Source organism: Taudactylus pleione, unplaced genomic scaffold, assembly GCF_031769625.1.
Source record: "Taudactylus pleione unplaced genomic scaffold, aTauple2 ptg001637l, whole genome shotgun sequence".
Taxonomy (NCBI): Eukaryota; Metazoa; Chordata; class Amphibia; order Anura; family Myobatrachidae; genus Taudactylus; species Taudactylus pleione.
Window position 1 is genome coordinate 131,818 of NW_028286034.1, and position 20,154 is coordinate 151,971.

The 20,154-nt window shown below is 47.1% G+C and overlaps 1 long non-coding RNA gene across 1 annotated transcript in view; it reads right to left on the reverse strand.

Annotated features, from left to right (window-relative positions):
* LOC148442045 (uncharacterized) overlaps positions 1-15,830 on the reverse strand; it is a 70,420-nt gene extending 54,590 nt beyond the window's left edge. The window contains exons 1-2 of the long non-coding RNA XR_015875920.1: positions 15,778-15,830; positions 7,282-7,329 (exon numbers count right to left, since the gene is read on the reverse strand). This is a non-coding gene — a long non-coding RNA (uncharacterized LOC148442045). The remainder of the gene's footprint in view (positions 1-7,281; positions 7,330-15,777) is intronic.
* Positions 15,831-20,154: the final 4,324 nt, after the last annotated feature.

Here is a 20,154-nt window from a genome sequence, read left to right on the forward strand (position 1 = left end):
TCAATCAGAGCCGCTCGCAAAATGCGAGCGTTCGCTCTGAATGAGGGAGGCCGCTACTTTTTTATGAGCCGGCCTCCTGGCCGCTCGCTGGGCTGTGGGTGACCACCACAGCTCTAGCGAGCAACCAGGTTGATGGTCGCGATGATCAAGACCCTACCTTGTATACAGCCTGGCTACACCCCTTCATCATACCCTCCCAGCCTAGAGTCACCTTGTATACAGCCTGGCTACACCCCTTCATCCTACCCTCCCAGCATAGAGTCACCTTGTATACAGCCTGGCTACACACCTTCACCATACCCTCCCAGCATAGTCACCTTGTATACAGCCTGGCTACACCCGCTTGAGAGATATGGTAAGAACTTACCCTTGTTATCTCTCTTTCTTCGAAGTCCACAGGGTTGACCTTTAGGTATAGCTGGATCTGGATCCACGGGCACCACACAGTTAAAAGTTTTAGCTCTCAGGAAGCACTTGGTCCATCCTCCTTTTTACCCCGCCCCCGAGCCACAGGCACCTCAGTTGATAAGTAGCCAAGGCCGGCGGAGGAACAACAGAAAGAAGGAAGACTGGAACACACAAGAACCATACTCACAGAAAGTGAGATGGAAAACCAGTGACCAGTAACACAGCCCATATGAAGCCAGGTGCGTCAAGGCGGGTGCCCTGTGGACCCTATGGACTTCGAAGAAAGAGAGATAACAAGGGTAAGTGCTTACCATATCTCTCATTTTCTTTTTCAGGGTCCATAGGGGGTCCACAGGGTTGATCTTGGGGATGTCCCAAAGCAGTCCAATTAAGGATGGAGACGCTCCTGCGCTGAGAGTAGAATCCAGTGCCCAGAGGAAGCATCCTGAGAGGCGAAGGTGTCAAAAGCATAGAACCTCAGGAAGGTCTGGATGGAAGACCACATAGCCGCCTTACACAGCTGACAGCCGAGGCACCACGGCGAGCTGCCCACGAGGAGCCCACAGACCGAGTAGAATGAGCCTTAACAGAAACTGGAACAGGCAGGCCCGTCTGTGTATAAGCCTCAGAGATAGCCAAACGAAGCCATCTAGCCAAAGTGTGTTTGTTTTCTGGCCATTCCCTCTTGTGAAATCCAAAGAGTACGAATAAGGAATCAGATTTCCGAAGGGAACCGGTCCGGTCCCATAAATTTTGAGAGCACGGACCACATCCAAGGAGGCCTCACCAGCTGTGAGGTCTGGTGACTGAAAGGCCGGTACAACAATTTCCTGATTAATATGGAAATTAGAAACAACTTTAGGTAGAAAACCAAGATGAGTGTGAAGCACCGCCCTGTCCTGGTGAAATATCAGAAAGGGAGGACGACAGGAAAGCGCCCCCAATTCTTATACCCTCCTGGCCAAAGCAATTGCTAGGAGAAAGAGTCTTAGTCGTCAACCACTTGAATTCCACCGACTCTAGTGGTTCAAATGGAGGGCCCAAAGAACTACTGCAAAATCCCAAGGAGCCACTGGGGGGACAAAGGGAGGTTGAATCCATAAGACACCTTGGAGGAAGGTGTGGATATCCATTAGCGGAGCAAGTCTACGTTGGAACCATACTGACAGAGCAGAGACAAGCACTTTCAATGAGACCAGGGTCCAATCCAGCTTGAAGGAAGGCCAGGACTCTGGAAATCCAAAACACCTGGAGGTCGTAACCTCTGGGACGAAACCATTGGAAATACCTATGCCACACTCTGTGATAGATCTTAGCAGAAGCTGGCTTACGTGCTCTAAGCATCGTGTTGATGACAGAGCTAGAGAATCCTTTGGACCTTAGGAGGGATGTCCCAAGAGCCATGCTGTCAAAGACAGACGACCCAGGTCCGGGTAAAGGCAAGGACCTTGAGACAGCAGGTCCGGTCGTTGAGGCAGCAGGAACTGTGTTGATGGAGAGACTCCAAAGATATGAGTACCAATGACGCCTGGGTCAAGCTGGAGCCACTAGCCGGACAGTGCCTCCGTCTTGTCTGAAATTGCGAAGAACTTGAGGAAGAAGAGAGACTGGAGGGAATAGGTACGCAAACTGGAAGGTCCACTTCACTGATAATGCGTCTACAAAGGTTGCCTCGGCATCTCTTGTTCTGGACCCGTACACTGGCAGTTTGTGACTGTGCCGGGAGGCTATGAGGTCCACCTTTGGGAGGCCCCATCTGTTCACTAGGAGTTGAAATGCCACTTGGTGAAGAGACCATTCCCCGGAATAGACGTCGTGACGGCTGAGGAAGTCTGCTTTCCAATTGAGAACTCCCGGAAGAAACCCAGCAGAGATGGCTGGAAGGTGACCCTCAGCCCACGTTTGAATGTGTGACACTCCTGTCATTGCTGCCCGACTTTGAGTGCCTCCTTGTGAGTGATGTAAGCCACTGTTGTGGCATTGTCGGACTGAACCTGTACAGGTTTTCCGTGAAGTATGTGCTGGGCTAGTTTGAGGGCCCTGTAGACACCTCGAAGTTCCAATATGTTGATTGGCAGGGTTGATTGGACTGATGTCCAACGGCCCTGAAAGGAATGCGGACTGGTCACTGCGCCCCAGCCCCGGAGACTAGAGTCCGTTGTTAGGATTACCCAGTCCGGGATCCAAAAGGGGCGAACCCTTGATTAGAATAGATGTCTGTAGTCACCAAGATAGAGACAGAAGCACCTCCGGAGAGAGCACCATCGTTTGAGCTTTGATCCGATGTCTTAACCTGTTCCATCTGGAGAGAACTAGCCTCTGCAAAGGCCTGTAATGGAACTGAGCATATTCCACCATGTCGAAGGTGGACAACATGGATCCCAGAACTTGCATTGCTGAGTAGATCGACACTCGGTGACTGTGAAGACATCTGTGCACTCGTACTCGAAGTGTGGAGATCTTGTCTGATTTCAGAAAGATTCTCTGATCCTGAGAATCCAGCAGGGCCTCCAGATGAATCATTCTATGTGAGGGATTCAGGGAGGCCCTTATTTCCAGATGATTAACCAACTGTGCTTGTGAAGGAAAGCAATGATTAGCTATAGATGGCTTTTTAAGCCCCTCTGGGGATTCTGCTAATAGCAGGAAGTCGCCCAGATATGGTAGCAGTCGGACACCCTGACCATGCAGGTGGGCTGCTATGACAGCCATAATTTTTGGAAACACCTATGGAGCTGTGGACAGTTCAAAGGGCAGAAAACTGGAGATATCGGTAATGAGAGGGCGCTATAGGTACATGTATGTACTCGTCCTGAATATCCAGCGATACCATAAAGTCTCCCAGCTCCATAGCTAGGATGATGGAGCATATGGTTTCCACCCTGAACCTTAGCACCCTTAGGGATTTGTTCAGGGATTTGAGGATAAGCCGATGAGACCTATTCGGCTTCTGAACCAAAAAGAGTAGAATTATATTCAGTCCCTCGCTGAGATAGCAGGACTGGCACAATTACCCCTGCTTGCAGCAAGTACTGTATGGCCTTCTGGATTTGTATAAAAACTGGTGGGGAGGCAGTCTGAGAAAGTAGAGGGCATACCCATGAGAGACCACTCCTCTCATGGTCTCCAAGCATCCGTGGTGGTTTGACACCAATACTGGGCGAACTGAAGAAGTCGGCCTCCTTCTCTGGGAACCCCTAGAGGGAGGCCCGTCCCACCAGGCTAAGGGGTTTATCCTCGGGTTTTGAAGCAGGGCGTCTGCTTGGTTCTGGTTTTGGGGAGCCCTCGTGGAAGCCAAATGCCTAGAAAAGGATTTCCTTTAGGCTTTCCTTGAGGAGGAAAGGACTTAAAAAGATTTAGAGCCTGATTCAGACCCGCTCGCGAGCGCATAGCACTCACAAGCGGGTCGATGTTTGGCCCCTGCGCATGACGGGTGCTCCGTCGCTACGGGTCTGGTACCAATACAGGTCGGCTGTTGATTATAATTGACAGCTCGCCCTGTTTTGGAGGTGGGCAGGGGGGGTTGGCTTGACAAACGGAGGCGTTCCAAAGGGAACACCTGCCGTTTGTAGGCAGCCCTACTGACATCACCAGTGATGTCAGTAGGTGGACTTCTGCTCTATTAGAGCAGGAAGTCCACTGGGACTTGCGATGGATGAGACCCTACCTCAAGGGTCTCGTCACAAGCCCGATGGTCGCGACCATCACCTGGCCGCTCGCAAAAGCTGTGGGTGGTCACCCACAGCTATGCGAGCGGCCAGGAGGCCAACACACACAAATAAAAGAAAAAGGCCCTGATTCAGAGCGAGCACTCTGAAAGAGCGTCCGGCTCTGAATCAGGGCCATAGTCCGAGGCCTTGTAGTAGAGGTAGCTGAAGGCAGAAATGCCGCTTTTGATACTACCAACGTGGTTACGATATTTGTCAATGGGTCAAACAAGATCTCCCCATTATAGGGTAATCCTTCAAGGCCTTTCCTGGAATCCACATCTGCCTTCCATGATCACAGCCACAGGGTACGGCAGGCAGACAAAGAGGCGGCCGAAACTGTGGAGGTTAGGAGACTGGCATCTAAGGTTGCTTCACCAATATAGGAAGCTGCATCTCGAATGTGAGCAACAAAAGACATCTGATTCCTAGAAGCTTCTGAGGGAAAAGTGTTTTCAAGTGCGTCAGCCCAGCTCTCTATAGGTTTAGCTACCCATGTGATAGCCATGGGTGGGCGGGCAACAGTCCCTTAAAGAGAGCATATCGATTTCAGGCAATCTTCCACCTTCCTATGTAGTTCAAGGAAGTAATTGTAGGAATAGGCAACGTATTTTAATTAAACACGTAACATGGGAATCCACAGGGGGTGTTTCTGACTTTGCACAATGAGCCACAGAAAAAGGGTAACATGAAGTTAGCTATTTTTGTGGTTGAAACCTCTTACCAGACCGATTGCCAGGCTGCAGCCATGTGTTCAGCTAGCTGATCCGATATAGGGAAATCTGCTGAAGTCCCTTTCTGCCATTTAAACAGCGGGTGCTTGGATTTAGGGGCTGGCTCGTCATCTTCTATTAATAAGATGGATCTGACAGCTCGCACCAAAGCAGGAATATTATTTTTGACCGACTCTCATTCTCCTCCAGAAGGGAGTCAGGTTTAAAGAGATCAGCATCTTTTACCTCATCGGATGATACCTCAGAATCTGAAAGTTGCGTGGACTGTGACGATACCACAGGACGCTTAAAGGGGTTACTGGGAAGGGGCTTCTTACCCTGCAACATGGAGTGAAAGCCATTAGATGTAGCCACCAGACTCTGCACCGAGTTAGAAAGTACATCTACCCATGGTGGCAGTACAGGGGGCTTGTATCGCCTGAACCTGTTGAGGCAACCCCAAAGGGGACATTACTGCCTGCTGTGATAACCCCATAGGGGGAATTACAGCCAGATCCGCTATGCGGTCCGCAATAGTGGCTAGTACCTTGGAGAAAATTAAGCTCAGGAGGGCCCTAGCACCGGCTCTGTCTGATGGGCCAGGTGGAGTATAATACTTACTACATAGCCCATCTTGTATGAAATCCTCCTCACTTAAGCCTGCAGCACATAACTTGCAAGATAGCAGTATGTGAGCAGATGCCTGTTGTTACTCTTGCCTTTGCTAAACATAGCTGCAGAGTAAATTGCACACAATATGGCACTGGGTATAATGCAACCTGTGTTATTGTAGGATACTAGTAGCAATGCAAAATACTGGTCTTGTCTTATGCTTGGCTAAGCAGCTTGAGCCCACAGCCCAAATATGGCACAGTGCAACGAACTCCTGTATGTGACAAACCTCACAAATACTTAGTTCTATAGAAGTGAGGCATTGGAAACCCCCTGAATACACCTGTATGTTAGGGTAATAGTCAGAGAAAAGATAAGGATAAATTCCATCCCATCATGGTACCATAATAATGTTCCCTCTAGCTCCGGCGGCAGGCAGGGCGCCGGAGCTAGAGAGGGCAATGTTGTGCGCGCGACGAAGGCGCGCGCGTCCGAAAAGGGGGCGTGGTTACGAAAAGGGGGCGTGTCTATAAGACGCGTCCCCTTTTCGTCATACTTGGGTGCGTGCCCGGCGCTTACGGACATGCCGGGCAGTCCCCAAGCGCTGCAGAAAGGGAGAATAGACGTCGGGCGCATGCGCCCGGCGTCTATTCTCCGGCGGTGACCGGGTCACCGCATGTTTGTCCACCCGCGGGACACTGCGTCCCGCGGGTGAGAACGGCTCCCGCAGGCTGTTAGGGCAGGGTGCTTTTTGCCCTCCAGAAGGAGGGCAGGGCGCCGCGCCCCGCTAAAACAGCCTAGCGGGAACGCTAGGTATTCTAATGGTGCATACACACGGTCAGATGTGTCAAATGAACAATTAAACGATTTTACCAATGATTTGAACGATTTCTGACTGCATTAAAATGAATGGAATCGTCCAAATCTGACTGCAAAGACATCAGATGTCAGATATCGTTATCTGACAAGCGGGAACGCGCATCGTTCATCTGACCAACATGTCAGATATGTCAGATTTTCCTTCAGATATGAACGATTTTTAAAATCGTTATTGTACAGATCTGAAGGAAGATCTGACTGTGTGTATGCACCTTAACCCTATATTAGTCTTCTTTTGCATCCTGAAGATAGTGCATTAAAGCACTGAAACGAACTGTGAGTGGAGTGGTTCTTTATGGATGAGTGCTGCACCTATGACATACTTATTGGATTTTATGTGAAGGCACCGTCTGCAGTTAAAGGTTTGGTATTTGAAGCGCCAGACCACGATATATATAAAGATACAGTCAAATCCTGCATACTCAATAATCAAATGAATGATGGGTGCTCAGTCATAGGTGATAAATGAAAAAGTCCGGTATGCACTAAAAACAAGTAGTGTGTGTTATTGTTTAACTGTGATTTGCCCCGTGATGAATATGCCAGTGGCCACCGAAGCGGCCGTCGGGCTATCTATATATCATGATCAATTGCTGTTGTATCGGCTCCAGGCAGATGAAGTCCGTTAAGTATTAACTGCTATTTTCTGCATGTAGCACTTTGATTTCTGACTGAAGAATTATACTGGAGGCTGTTTTATGAGCATGCATTATATATAAATTACATTTTGGCATAGTTATTTGAAGTGCTGTTTTTTTTCAGTGCATACCGGCACTCTCTCTAATTCTATACTTCACCCCGCTGCTCTCATTATGTCATGTCTCCAACATGAGGATGTATGCAGGTATTGACTGCGGCACTCAGGGTTTCTCAAAAGAATAAAACAGCAGCCTTTGGTATGTCAACGTTTCAATGTTTAAACCAACATTTTCATCAGAAATAAAGAATAAGTGTGTATTCACCATTTATATGTGCTCCCCTTCACCATGCTCAGCCTCCTGCCGGGGGTCCTGTCAATAGGATAGAGCAGCCATAAAGAAAAATATAATATCAAAAAGTATAGTATGTAGTATACACCATATGAGGAAAGCAACACATATTCATGTCACTATCATTGATGTCAATGAGGGAATAGTCCCAGAAGAAACATATTGGCCAGAAGTATGTATGGGGACCGAACCAGGAGACTGCATCCATAGGCACCTCTCTCTGGTCTGCAACCCAGCTGTCCAAGCCAGTCTAACTGTCACAGAAAACATATCTTACATTTAGGCCCCAAGGAGCGACAACATCGAGTTTAAAATTCACTGTGCCTCCCGTCTAAGCAGCATCTTGCCCAGATCACCCCTATGTTTAAGTGGAGGGATGTGGTCTATCATTCTGTATTTTAGCGATGTAAGGGGATGATTATATTCTAGAAAAGTGGCTTGCCACCGGTTGTTCACTAACACCAGTGCTGCCCGGATGGCTGATCTGTGGACCGCCATCCTTTCCTTTAATTTTCCTGTCCGGTCATAAAATAATAATAATAATAATAATAATAATAAAATACATAAAATAGAAATATAAAATTATTATTAACATAACATTGTGCTTAGCTGCCATCCTTTAGATGAATGAAGTGGTGCTGTACACACCTGTATTTCTATGGTCTGCACCACTTCTGATGGCAGACACCAGCCATGGGGAGGTGGAATATGCACACATGATGAGGTAGCAGAGGTACTAGATGGGGAAAGAAGCATAGGGACAAATGGAGATGGTTGCAGAGGTACAGATGACAAAGGGGGCAGAGACATAGCAGGGGGAAGTATCAGAGGCACAGATAGAGGAGGACAGAAGGAAAATGTGGCAAAGGATGGGAAACAGGAATGAGGCATACCTGTAAGGGGAGGGGCAGAGGCACAGCATATAACGGTGGCAGAGGCACACATTGGTGGCGGTTTAGGGGAACACGTGGGGTGGGTAGGTGGAGAGGCACAGGTGAGGAACGTCTGAGTGCCTCTATTTAGCCCAGCGAGGGGAAGCAGGGGGCGGAGGAGAAAGGAGGAGCTGTGGGGGACCTTGGGGTGGGGTATCATGCAGAGTAGTCGGGAGAGGAAAGTGAAACTCAGCCGGACAGTGAGACTAAAGTCCCCTGCAAGAGTGGGGGAGGAGAGCACACACCACCAATGCCCCCATCTAAAATCTGGCTGGGTCTAATGATCAAAACTGAGGGGCCACTGGTGCTAACGATCCCAGCCCAAGCGGCTTCTGACTCACAGACAGAGACATGTGGCTGTGAGCGAGAGGCAGGCTGCAGCTGCGATCATCAGCACCAGCAGCCCATCTGTCAGATCTGTGCCCTGGCGCTTCCTTTACTTTCCTTTATGGGAGTGTTTAGATCCCCTTCAATATATGTACTTGGAAGTAGCGTTCCCGCTAGGCTGTTTTAGCGGGGCGCGGCGCCCTGCCCTCCTTCTGGAAGGCAAAAAGCGCCCTGCCCTCCAGAAGGAGGGCAAAAAGCGCCCTGCCCTAACAGCCTGCCGGAGCCGTCTTCACCCGCGGGTCGCAGTGTCCCGCGGGTGAAGAAATTTGCGGTGACCCGGTCACCGCCGGAGAATAGACGCCGGGCGTATGCGCCCAGCATCTATTCTCTCTGTCTGCAGGGCTTGGGGGCTGCCCGGCGTGTCCGTAATTGCCGGGCACGCCCCCAAGAGTGACAAAAAGGGGACGCGTCTTATAGACACGCCCCCTTTTTGATGACCACGCCCCCTTCTCGCTCCGGCCCTGCGTCACGCCGGAGCTAGAGTGAACACTATGGAAGTGACGTGGATTGAGTGCAGTAAGGAATGACATTGGACAGTAACTAATGTCAGGGTACAAATAATGAAAGGGATCTATCCACTACCCTTCCTTTATACCCCTCAGCTCCATCTGCCGCCCAGCTCATCTGTCAGCGTGGCCTCCCAGCACAACCGGCTGACTGACGTATGCTGCGTATACGCGCAGCAATTTAAATGAACGATTTGAACAATAACGATATCGTTCATATCGTTATCGATCATTTTTTGCCTACCAACGATCAGCGATGTGCGGGCACGTATGGACGATAGCGATACCGTCCATCGGCCATGCATGCTGGCCAACCTGCTCGATATCGAGCAGGTTACTATAGGGACCTCGCTATAGTCATTGGTGTGCTGGATGATCGATATCGATCATCCAGTACACCAGGACGATCAGCCAGCGATATCGTTATCGCTGGCTGATCGGTCCGTGTGTACGGAGCTTTGTAGAGCACTTTCCGGCCCACTTAGCTCCGCCCACCTCATTTGTCAGCCCGCCCCTCAGCCCCGCAGGATGACTGCAGACTGTAATATATGCCTGGCCTCACACTTTAGCCTGCCGTGTGTAATTTAATGTGGTCCGGCCCCACTGCAGGCTGCCTCGGCTCACCGGGAATCTTCCTGCTGACTCCAACAGCCAATCCACCCCTGGCAGAAGACACGCAAATGCAGAAGGTCAATGCAGCGATCTTTAGCATCTGTGAGATATGGCAGCAAAAGACCCACCAGAGTGCCCATTAACACTACGACACCAGACACAGCGCCTCACCTGGGCTCTTGACGTACAGTCAGGTGAATAAATATTGGGACATTGACAGAATTTTCATATTTTGGCCTCTATTCACCACCACAATGGCTTTGAAATGAAACAAACAAGATGTGCTTTAACTGCAGACTTTCAGATTTAATTTGAGGGTAATTACATCCAAATCATGTGAATGGTGTAGGAATTACAACGGTTCTATATGTGCCTCCCACTTTTTAAGGGGACAAAAGTAATGGGACAAACTAAACAATCCTAAATCTAACTTTCACTTTTAATACTTTGTTGCAAATCCTTTGCAGGCAATTACTGCCTGAAGTCTGGAACGCATAGACATCACCAGACGATGGGTTTCATCCCTGGTGATGGTCTGTCAGGCCTCTACTGCAAATGTCTTCAGTTCCTGCTTGTTCTTGGGGCATTTTACCTTCAGTTTTGTCTTCATCAAGTGAAATGCATGCTCAATCGGATTCAGGTCAGGGGATTGACTTGGCCATTGCATAACATTCCACTTTTTAGCCTTAAAAAACTCTTTGGTTGCTTTTGCAGTATGCTTCGGGTCATTGTCCATCTGCACTGTGAAGAGACGTCCAATGAGTTCTGAAGCATTTGACTGAATATGAGCATATAATAATGCCCGAAACACTTCAGAATTCATTCTGCTGCTTTTGGCAGCAGTCACATCATCAATAAATACAAGGGAACCAGTTCCATTGGCAGCCATACATGCCCACGCCATGACACTACCACCACCATGCTTCACTGATGAGGTGGTATGTTTTGGATCATGAGCAGTTCCTTTCCTTCTCCATACTCTTCTCTTCCCATCACTCTGGTACAAGTTGATCTTTGTCTCATCTGTCCATAGGATGTTGTTCCAGAACTGTAATGGCTTTTTTAGATGTTGTTTGGCAAACTCTAATCTGGTCTTCCTGTTTTTGTGGCTCACCAATGGTTTACATCTTGTGGTGAACCCTCTATATTCACACTTGTGAAGTCTTTTCTTGATTGTTGACTTTGACACATATACACCTACCTCCTGGAGAGTGTTCTTGATTTGGCTAACTGTTGTGAAGGGGTTTTTCTTCACCAGGGAAATAATTATTTTGTCATCCACCACAGTTGTTTTCCGTGGTCTTCCGGGTCTTTTGGTGTTGCTGAGCTCTCCGGTGCGTTCTTTCTTTTTAAGAATGTTCTAAACAGTTGATTTGGCCACACCTAATGTTTTTGCTATCTCTCTGATGGGTTTGTTTTGATTTTTCAGCCTAATGATGGCTTGCTTCACTGATAGTGACAGCTCTTTGGATCTCATATTGAGAGTCCACAGCAACTGATTCCAAATGCAAGTGTCACATCTAGAATCAACTCCAGACCTTAATTGATAATGAAATAATGAGGGAATAGCCCACACCTGTCTATGAAATAGCTTTTGAGTTGATAGTCCCATTACTTTTGGCCCCTTAAAAAGTGGGAGGCACATATAGAAACCGTTGTAATGCCTACACCGTTCACATGATTTGGATGTAATTACCCTCAAATTAAATCTGAAAGTCTGCAGTTAAAGCACATCTTGTTTGTTTCATTTCAAAGCCATTGTGGTTGTGAATAGAGGCCAAAATATGAAAATTCTGTCAATGTCCCAATATTTATCCACCTGACTGTAGCTAATTTGACACTGGAGTACTGGCAACATGTGGCGTGGTCCGGTGAGTCACGGTTCCAGTTGTTTCGGGCTGATAGTAGGGTTCAGATATGGCGCAAACAACATGAGGCCATGGACCCCAGTTGTCAACAAGGTACCGTCTAGGTTGGTGGTGGTTTCATAATGATGTGGGGTGTGTTCATCTAGCATGGGTTGGGGCCACCTGAAAATGTCACTGACCGTTAACCTCTACGTTGCATAGCTTTATGACCATCTGCAGCCCTTCATGGATTTCATGCACCCCCACAATGATGGAATATTCCAGCAGGATAATGCACCGTGTCATCGGTCCCAAGTCGTCTAGTATTGGTTCGAGGAGCATTCTGGAGAGATTTGACAAATGGTGTGGCCACCATGTTCTCCCAACATGAAATCAAATCTAGCATTTATGGGACGTGGTGGAGAGGTTCATTCCTGCATCTACAAATATCAGGGAGTTGTGGGAAGCTATCCAGACAGCATGGGTCACATCTCTCCAGAAGTCTTCCGTCCACTTGTGAAATCGATGTCATGTCGAGTTGCTGCACTTCACCAGTCTAGAGGGCTTTCTACACGATACTAGGCATCTATCCCATGAGTTTTAGCACTTTTTGTCAGCAGGGATTTATTACAGACATTGCTGCTGCAAGGGAGATCTGTCTCAGGAGATGTCAGATGCTGTTAGCTCTGTCACATGTAATCTAGCAATTCTAACAGTAGGAAAGACCAGACAGAGGCTCCCAGACTAAGCATATGTACATAAGGTAAACTTTCTAAGGCTGCACAATAGAGCTGGCCCTAGCCAATTTGGTGCCCTAGGCAAAATTTTGACTGGTCTCCCTATCAAATAATCCCACCACCAATCTAAGGCCCCTATTTATCAATGAAGTATAACCCCTTTAGCGCTTGCTAAAGGGGTTATGCCATCTTTTCTAGAGAAAACAGTTATAATCAAAGATTACCGCTGTTTGCCATTATAGCTCTCGCTATGTTTTATATATACACACATTTACATATATACATATACAATATATATATATATATATATATATATATATATATATATTAGTAACAAAAGTCAGGTGGCACTCAGAGTCTCAGTAAATCCATGGTTGCATGGTTGTACAGTGGGGTAAGTGCATATTGTTTTATGTGTTTATATGCCTTGTTGTATGTGTTTCACTTTGTTATGTTGTCCTGAGGAAGGGGTGGATCACCTCGAAACGTCGACCATTGACCATTAAATCCCTCTGGTGAGGGTATTGGATTTACTGAGACTCTGAGTGCCGCCTGACTTTTGTTACTATTACATTTTGGGGGTGCTGTCCTCCTTGGAGGGCACCAGAGCAAGTATTGGGCTTCTTGCCCTATGACACGGATAGTGGGAGTGCCGGTGCGCAGTATTGTATGTATGTATGTATGTATATACTATACGGACAGAGGTCGGCGCCACAAAATATAAACGGCAAGGGTGCACATCCAGAGACCAAAGCTGACCCCAAACGCAGAGAAGCGCAGCACTCCATGAACTTCAAGGAAATGACCACAGCACAATGCATAATTTTCTGAACATTAAGCGCCGTATTCAATCAGAGGCGAAATCGGCCGTTTTCGCCTTCGTTTGCGAATCGGCCGATTTGTGAAAAACTGCAAAAAACTGACATTTTTCACCTAAAAACTGGAGAAACCTTTTCTCCAGCCTAGGGCAGGCGAAAAAATTTACAAAATCCCTATTTTTGGGTAAAAATGTGGGGATTTCTTACAGAACCCTTTGGACAGCCCCCCTAATGATAATTTAGCGAAAACATATTTCGTAAATTGCGTACTTTGTCAAAAATCAGGCGCTGAAATTTCAGTCTAAATTTTTTTTCCCCGTAAAAAATGTGTTTAACGTATCGGGTCTGGTATTTCGGAGGGCCATAAGGCTGCGCCAAGTGTTTTAAACATCGCACGTGGCTGGCGCAGGTGGTTCTTTAAAACCACTAAAAAACCACCTGTGCCGGCAACGTACGATGTTTAAAACACTTGGCGCATCTTTATGTCCCTTCAAAATACCAGTCCCAATACATTAAATGCATTTTTCACAAAAAATAAATAAATTTCAGCTGTCATTTTTCGCCAAAGCACGCAATTTATGTAAAAATGTTTTGCCAAAGTATCATTGGGGGGGCTGTCCAAAGGGCTCTGTAAGAAATCCCCACATTTTTACACAAAAATAGGGATTTTGCCCATTTTCCACCTTTTTAAAAATGAAGGAAAGTTTTCTCCATTTTTACATGATGGCGATAATATCGCCGAAAAATCGGGTGATTGAATACGGCCCTATGCCTTGTGCCGTGGTTATTTCCTTGAAGTCCACAGAGTGCTGCAATTACTTCATTTGAGATAGATGAGAGAGAGATCTCTATCTATATATATATATATCTATTTGAGATACATTATATATATATATAGATATATATATATAATATGCAAATGGCCCGGCACTCTGCAAACCCTAGTCAGGGTATATACCTTGCTCCAGGTGCCCTCAGAGGGTAGAGATCACTCCCCTCAATGAAGTCGACAATGGATCAGCGGCACTCAGGAGTCTTTAAAAGTTAGTGAAGAAAAGGTGTCTTTATTTCGACGTTTCGGGGTCAAGTGACCCCGTCTTCAGGAACACACACAGGTTCCTTTTCTTCACTAACTTTTAAAGACTCCTGAGTGCCGCTGATCCATTGTCAACATATATATATATATTATAAATATCTATAGATATATATCTATATATATCCCCAAAAAAACAAAGATATCATAGATATGTTTGTGTGTGTGTATGTATATCTATCTATATATAGATAGATATAAATACACACACACATATCTATGACATTGTTGTTTTTTTGGGGGATATATATATATATGACAGCTCAGCCCCCCTCTCTGCCAACATTGCCTGCCTACGCAGGTTACACTTACTTTTTGATGCAGGTAATGCTGCTGGGCAAGGGCTGGGCGCTGGGCAATGCGGGTGGAGTGCCGGCGGTTAGTCTGGGAGCAGAGCCGTGAGGTCACACATGGCTCTGCTCCGCAAAGGCACATGGGAAGAGTGGCCGTGACTGGGCATGCGCAGCATACCCTCCGCGGCCATCTTCTCTCCTACTGCAGCCAATAGCCAGAATGAGCTTCTATGCAGACGCTCATTCTTCTGACCTGGCTCACAGTCAGTCACCTGACTGGCTGACTACCGTACTGTAGTGCCCGATCGGAGCTGCAACGGGAGGGGAGGGGGTGAGGCAGCGTCGCGAAGGGTGTGGGGGCAGCATCAGAGCCCTGGAATGCCTCCCCGCCCCAAGGCGTTTCAGTCGCCCTAGGCATTTGCTTAGTATGCCTAGGGCCGGCTCAGTATTTGTGGGAAGGTACATAAAGCAGTTCATATTCTCTGTAGAGCAATCACAGTAAAATGCACTGACAGGTAGCCACTAGCCAGGGCAGGAGGAGACATCATCTGCAGGTTATGAGGAGACAGGCGCTAACACACACAGGACGCTGCATGGCATCTGACGTCACACCACTGTGCCAGTGCTCTGATTGGCTAGTGAGTGTCATCACGTGATGCGGTAGTAGCAGGGAAGGAGACAGGCGTCTCCGTTGTTATGGTGACCAGGCGCAGGTATGGCGGAGAAGAAGAAGTTTAGTGGAGCTCCCTTCGGCAGCCAGGAGGCCAGGTACAAATGTCCAGCCCAGGACGCACAGGCTGCGGGAATATAATGCTTTTGGGACAGTGGGAAACTAAAGCAAACAGAGACATAACAGCACACCTTGGTGTATGAGAAGGTCTATAATGTTACAGCCTAACTTTCTTTAATGTATCGTTAAGTCAGGGGCGTATCTACATCCAGCGCTATCACACACACACAGCAGCTGGCTGGTTAGTTCTTCTATCATGTATGTGAAACAATGTAGCTGCAGCATGACAGGACACGCTGTCCTGGAGCTGAGCAGCCTAAGCCCGTCCTCCCTCCTCCCTGACTGCTCTGTGTATCGTGTGTGTACTGCTGCTGCGGGGATCACTGATTTAGAGCAGACAGGCAAGAGGCAGCGTCTGCTCTTAGTCACAGGCAGCAGCTTCTATAGCACAAATCCTCCTCCCCAACGCATAAAATTGGCTGGCAGCAAAGTGTTAAACACATAAATTACATACAGTACTTGAAGTTGTCTCTGTCTCTGTCCTCTCTGTCACCCGTCCACTACACCCCACGCTGATTGGATAAGGTCCAATGGTGGGGGTGGGACAAACTTTAAATGACAGGCTACTGGACAAATGATTGCCTGTATAGTGGTGAGTGGACTTGTGCTGTGTGTACACAGGAAGGGAAGTAGAAAGGAATTATGCGTTCCACCTGCACATGGATTCTACTTCCCTATGCTGAGTCTGCATGCTGCATCTGGTTAGACAAGCAACCTGCCAGCCAGGGAGCCCAGCAGCCAGCACCAGCCAGGGAGCCCAGCAGCCCGCTTACCAGTGACAGGGCCCAGCAGTCTTCCAGCCCACCAGAGACCTGCCAGCAATCTGCAACCCAAGTAAGTGGAGTGGGTAGCCAATGATAGCTTTGTCCTTATAGGGCGGTATTCAATTGTTACGCCCCTCGCAGCCCCAGCGGGTTGCGAGCTGAAATGTGCGAAAAGTGACCTGTTTGGGCACCCAAACATCACTTTTCGCGGTCGCGCCCAGCACTTTGGTCGGGGGAAGCTGCTTTACACGGCTAAACCTGAACACTTTGGGCGCGATCAGCGCGAAAAACTGCAACAATTGAAAAGCGCCCTGCGATCTCCTGTCACTTTAGACGGGAGATTGGGAGCACTATAACAATTGAATACCACCCATAGTGTAGTAAGGGGGATGAGCAGGAGGGGTAACTGGGTAAGAAGTTTGTGCAGTAGTTAATTTCCTGTGTGCCTGTTATTCATAGCAGCCCCAGATAGCTTCATAAAGAGTTTTTTAGTTCTTTTAAAACTGATTAATTTTGTTTTTATTTGCAAATATTTAAGTTATAATTAGAAAGTATAATTATTCCTATAAAAAGGAGGGGAGCGGGAGGGGGGGCGCAGGTCCTTTACTTTGCCAGGGGTGCTCGGACCCCTAGATACACCCCTGCGTTAAGTAGATGGCTGAAATGAGCCCAAGGTATTTTAAAGGGGAGATAGACAATCATTTATAAAGAATAATAATGCCTACAATAGATAATATGGACAAATAATGTTTAGTAATTGAGTCCAAAATGTGGCAAAATATATGCAATAATGAGAATGTGACAACAGTGGGAATCACATAGATTATAATTGAAATGGCACCAGAATAATAGCAGCATCAATTATAGTAATAGAAGTTGCTTTCAAGTAGAGAACTGTTCTATAATGCCCAGATGTCTCCTGATAAAAAAAAGGTTTACACGGTACAATATTGGTGTAAGTCATTCATGTATAAGCAGCGCAAGAAATAAAGGATAATACTCTGTATTAAGTAAACACACCCCTATTTGCACTTTGGGCCTGATTCGTTACTGATCGCAACTGCGATTATGCACGAAGACGGCCGATTTTTGCATTGCAGTGCGCAAATGTCACTGCGATCGGACTGCGATCGCAGTGACTACACAGGCCTATAACAGAGTGAGTGTTTGGGAGTGGTGATTGGGGGGGTGGTCGGCAAAACTCAGACATGCCAGTGCATTTGAACGCCATTACAGTGGCGTGCATAAATGCCACTTCGATGGCATATGCAGCTTGGGATCTCACTGCGTGCGATGAGGTTAGCAAATTCTGACCTTGTGCAAGTGTGCGTGAGGGTCTGATGGTACTCGTTGCTACCGATGATTATGCAGATTTGCAAAGTATTATGGATGTGAGTAAGGAGAAGTGGTCATCCTTATTTTAGGCTGCGATGGCACTGAGATTGCAAACATTAGCATATTTTCGCTGTGCAATCCGTAATGAATCAGGCTCTTTGACCCTCCACACTGTTCCAATAGTTTGGCATTTTGACATTACACAATGACAAAGTCCATTTATACTGAACTCTACCAATAATGATGTAAATTTGCCTTGATGACCTTGAAAAGACACTTTGAAAATTTTTAGGTGAAATGCCAGTTTCATGTTTGGTAAACAGCGAATCGAATTTTAAATGGAAATATAATTTTTTATGTTGTTGATAAATGTGCACTATTTCCCTAGAGTCTATGTTTCTAAAGCATCATATACGGTTCTTTTACCAAAATAAAATGGGCAGACTAGATGGGCCAAGTGGTTCCTATCTGCCGTCAAATCCTATAGTGTATTTTAGCTAGTGGCAGGATTAGCAGTATGAAAGCTCCCACCCATGTTAATACATTTAAACGTGCAGTTGCAGATATGTTATGCAACTTAAAATTAGAACTAAATGTTTATAGAAAAATAAAGTGAAATTAAACCAACTTAGAAAAATATTTTTTTACCATGAAATGCTCTAGTGCTGTCCTTCTGTTGAGATCTTCCTGTCAGGTGTCATACAACAGGGCACAAAAAGCATTTTAAAAAATATATTTTTTTGGAATAACCGAAAAACTGAAATATGGTCTGGTAATTGATGTATATAATACTGCACCAACACTCATGAAGGGATACACCATAGTCTCCAGCTGAACTCTAACTTCGCACTATAGGGGCTTTATTTACGTAGTGGCAGGTTTTATAAGCTGACACTTCCAGGGCCGGCGCTTCCATTAGGCAGCTTTAGGCAGCTGCCTAAGAGCGTCGGGACCTGATGGGCGGCCCGCTGAGGCTGTCTTGGAGAGAGGGCATTGCCTTCCCTCTCTTAGAAGCCACTATTGCAGGCTGAGACCCGGTGAATCCCAGTGGCGGCGCCCATTACACCCGCTCCCTCCCACCCAACCGCGGAGAAGACAAACTAAACAGACACACATAGAGGGGAATTCAATTAGAGGCGAAAAGCCATATTCACCTGTTTTTTTGTGAAAAATTTGCCTAAACAAAAATTCGCCAAATTCAATTCCAGGACAATTTCGCCTAAGTGGAAACAATTCTCCAAAAATGATTCTCCAATCAATAGCTGGTGAAAAGAAATGCAAAATCTTTATTTTGGGGTGTAAACGTGGTGAAAAAACTCAGACCCCTTGGGACAGCCCACCAAAGGACAAATCTTAGGTTTTTGTTTCTGTTTTTTTTGCAGAACACCCCAAAAAAGACATGTCATTTTTGGGGTGAGAATTTAAAAAGTGGGGGGATAAACATTAAAAGTATCGAAATAGACTTCTTGGGGGTCCCCAAGTATGGGTCAGGGGTTTTTGGGATTGCAGGTGCATGCAGCAGGTGGATTTTTCACGTTTTTTAAAAGTTCACTTTAGAGACATAAAAACATGCTAGCACCCTTTTCAAGCACCCCAAATTTGACTGGTTTACTTAATTTCACCAAAAAATACAGCTTTATGCCATTCTTCACCACTTTTACAAAGACGCTAATAGCAAGCAATTTACACAACTTAAGTACCCAAAATAGTCTTATTAGGGCTATTAGTACACATTTATATTGATTCCCTAGGTTAATATATCTTTTTCTGGGGTACAGACTCATTTCCCCAATTCTTTCAGTATTTTTCGCCTGTTCCGCAGTCGCCTATTTCCGTTTTCGCCTGTCTTGCAATTGAATTAGGCGAAAAGCGGGGACGAGCATGGAATAAATTCGCCTCTGAAACAGGCGAATGAAGCGAACAGTCGGACAGGTGAAAACTACACCTCTACTTGAATATGGCTCACAATGCTAGAGGCTGCGGCAGCTGCCTGGGTCCTGTGCCGGCGATGTCATTGGCCGGCCCAGTCTGCTGCTCCGCCTCCAGTCTTCAATGTTCCCTGAGTCCTGGTGCTATGTTTGCGCCCCTCCTGGACTGATTCCGGGGGTGGATGGGGGTGGATTGGGCTGCCGGGACGCCAGGTCAGTTCACACTCAGCCCGCCCTTCAATATCTGATCCCCCTCCATGCGATCAGGCAGCTGGATGCTTGATGGAGTTAAAAAAAAAAAATGGCTGACGGAGCCTTTGCTCTGTCTCTAGCCCCTGCGCCGTCAGCCTCAGACTTCAGACCAGGCAGCAGATGTAATGCAGCACTGAGCCAGGCTGCCAGCGCCCAGCAGCAAACTGCCCAATATTATTGTACAGTACTGCAGCACCAGGTAGGCACCAGCAGAAATATATATAATTCTATAGTGTCCTGTGTGGGTGTATATATATATATATATATATATATTAGTGTCCTAGTGTTCACTCTAGCTCCGGCGGCAGGCAGGGTGCCGGAGCTAGAGAGGGCAACGTTGTGCGCGCGCCCAAAAAGGGGGTGTGTGTATAAGACGCGTCCCCTTTTCGTCATACTTGGGGGCGTGCCCGGCAGTTACGGACACGCCGGGCAGCCCCCAAGCGCTGCAGAGAGGGAGAATAGATGCTACCCGGCGTCTATTCTCCGGCGGTGACTGGGTCACCGCACATTTCTCCCCCTGCGGGACACTGCGTCCCGCGGGTGAAGACGGCA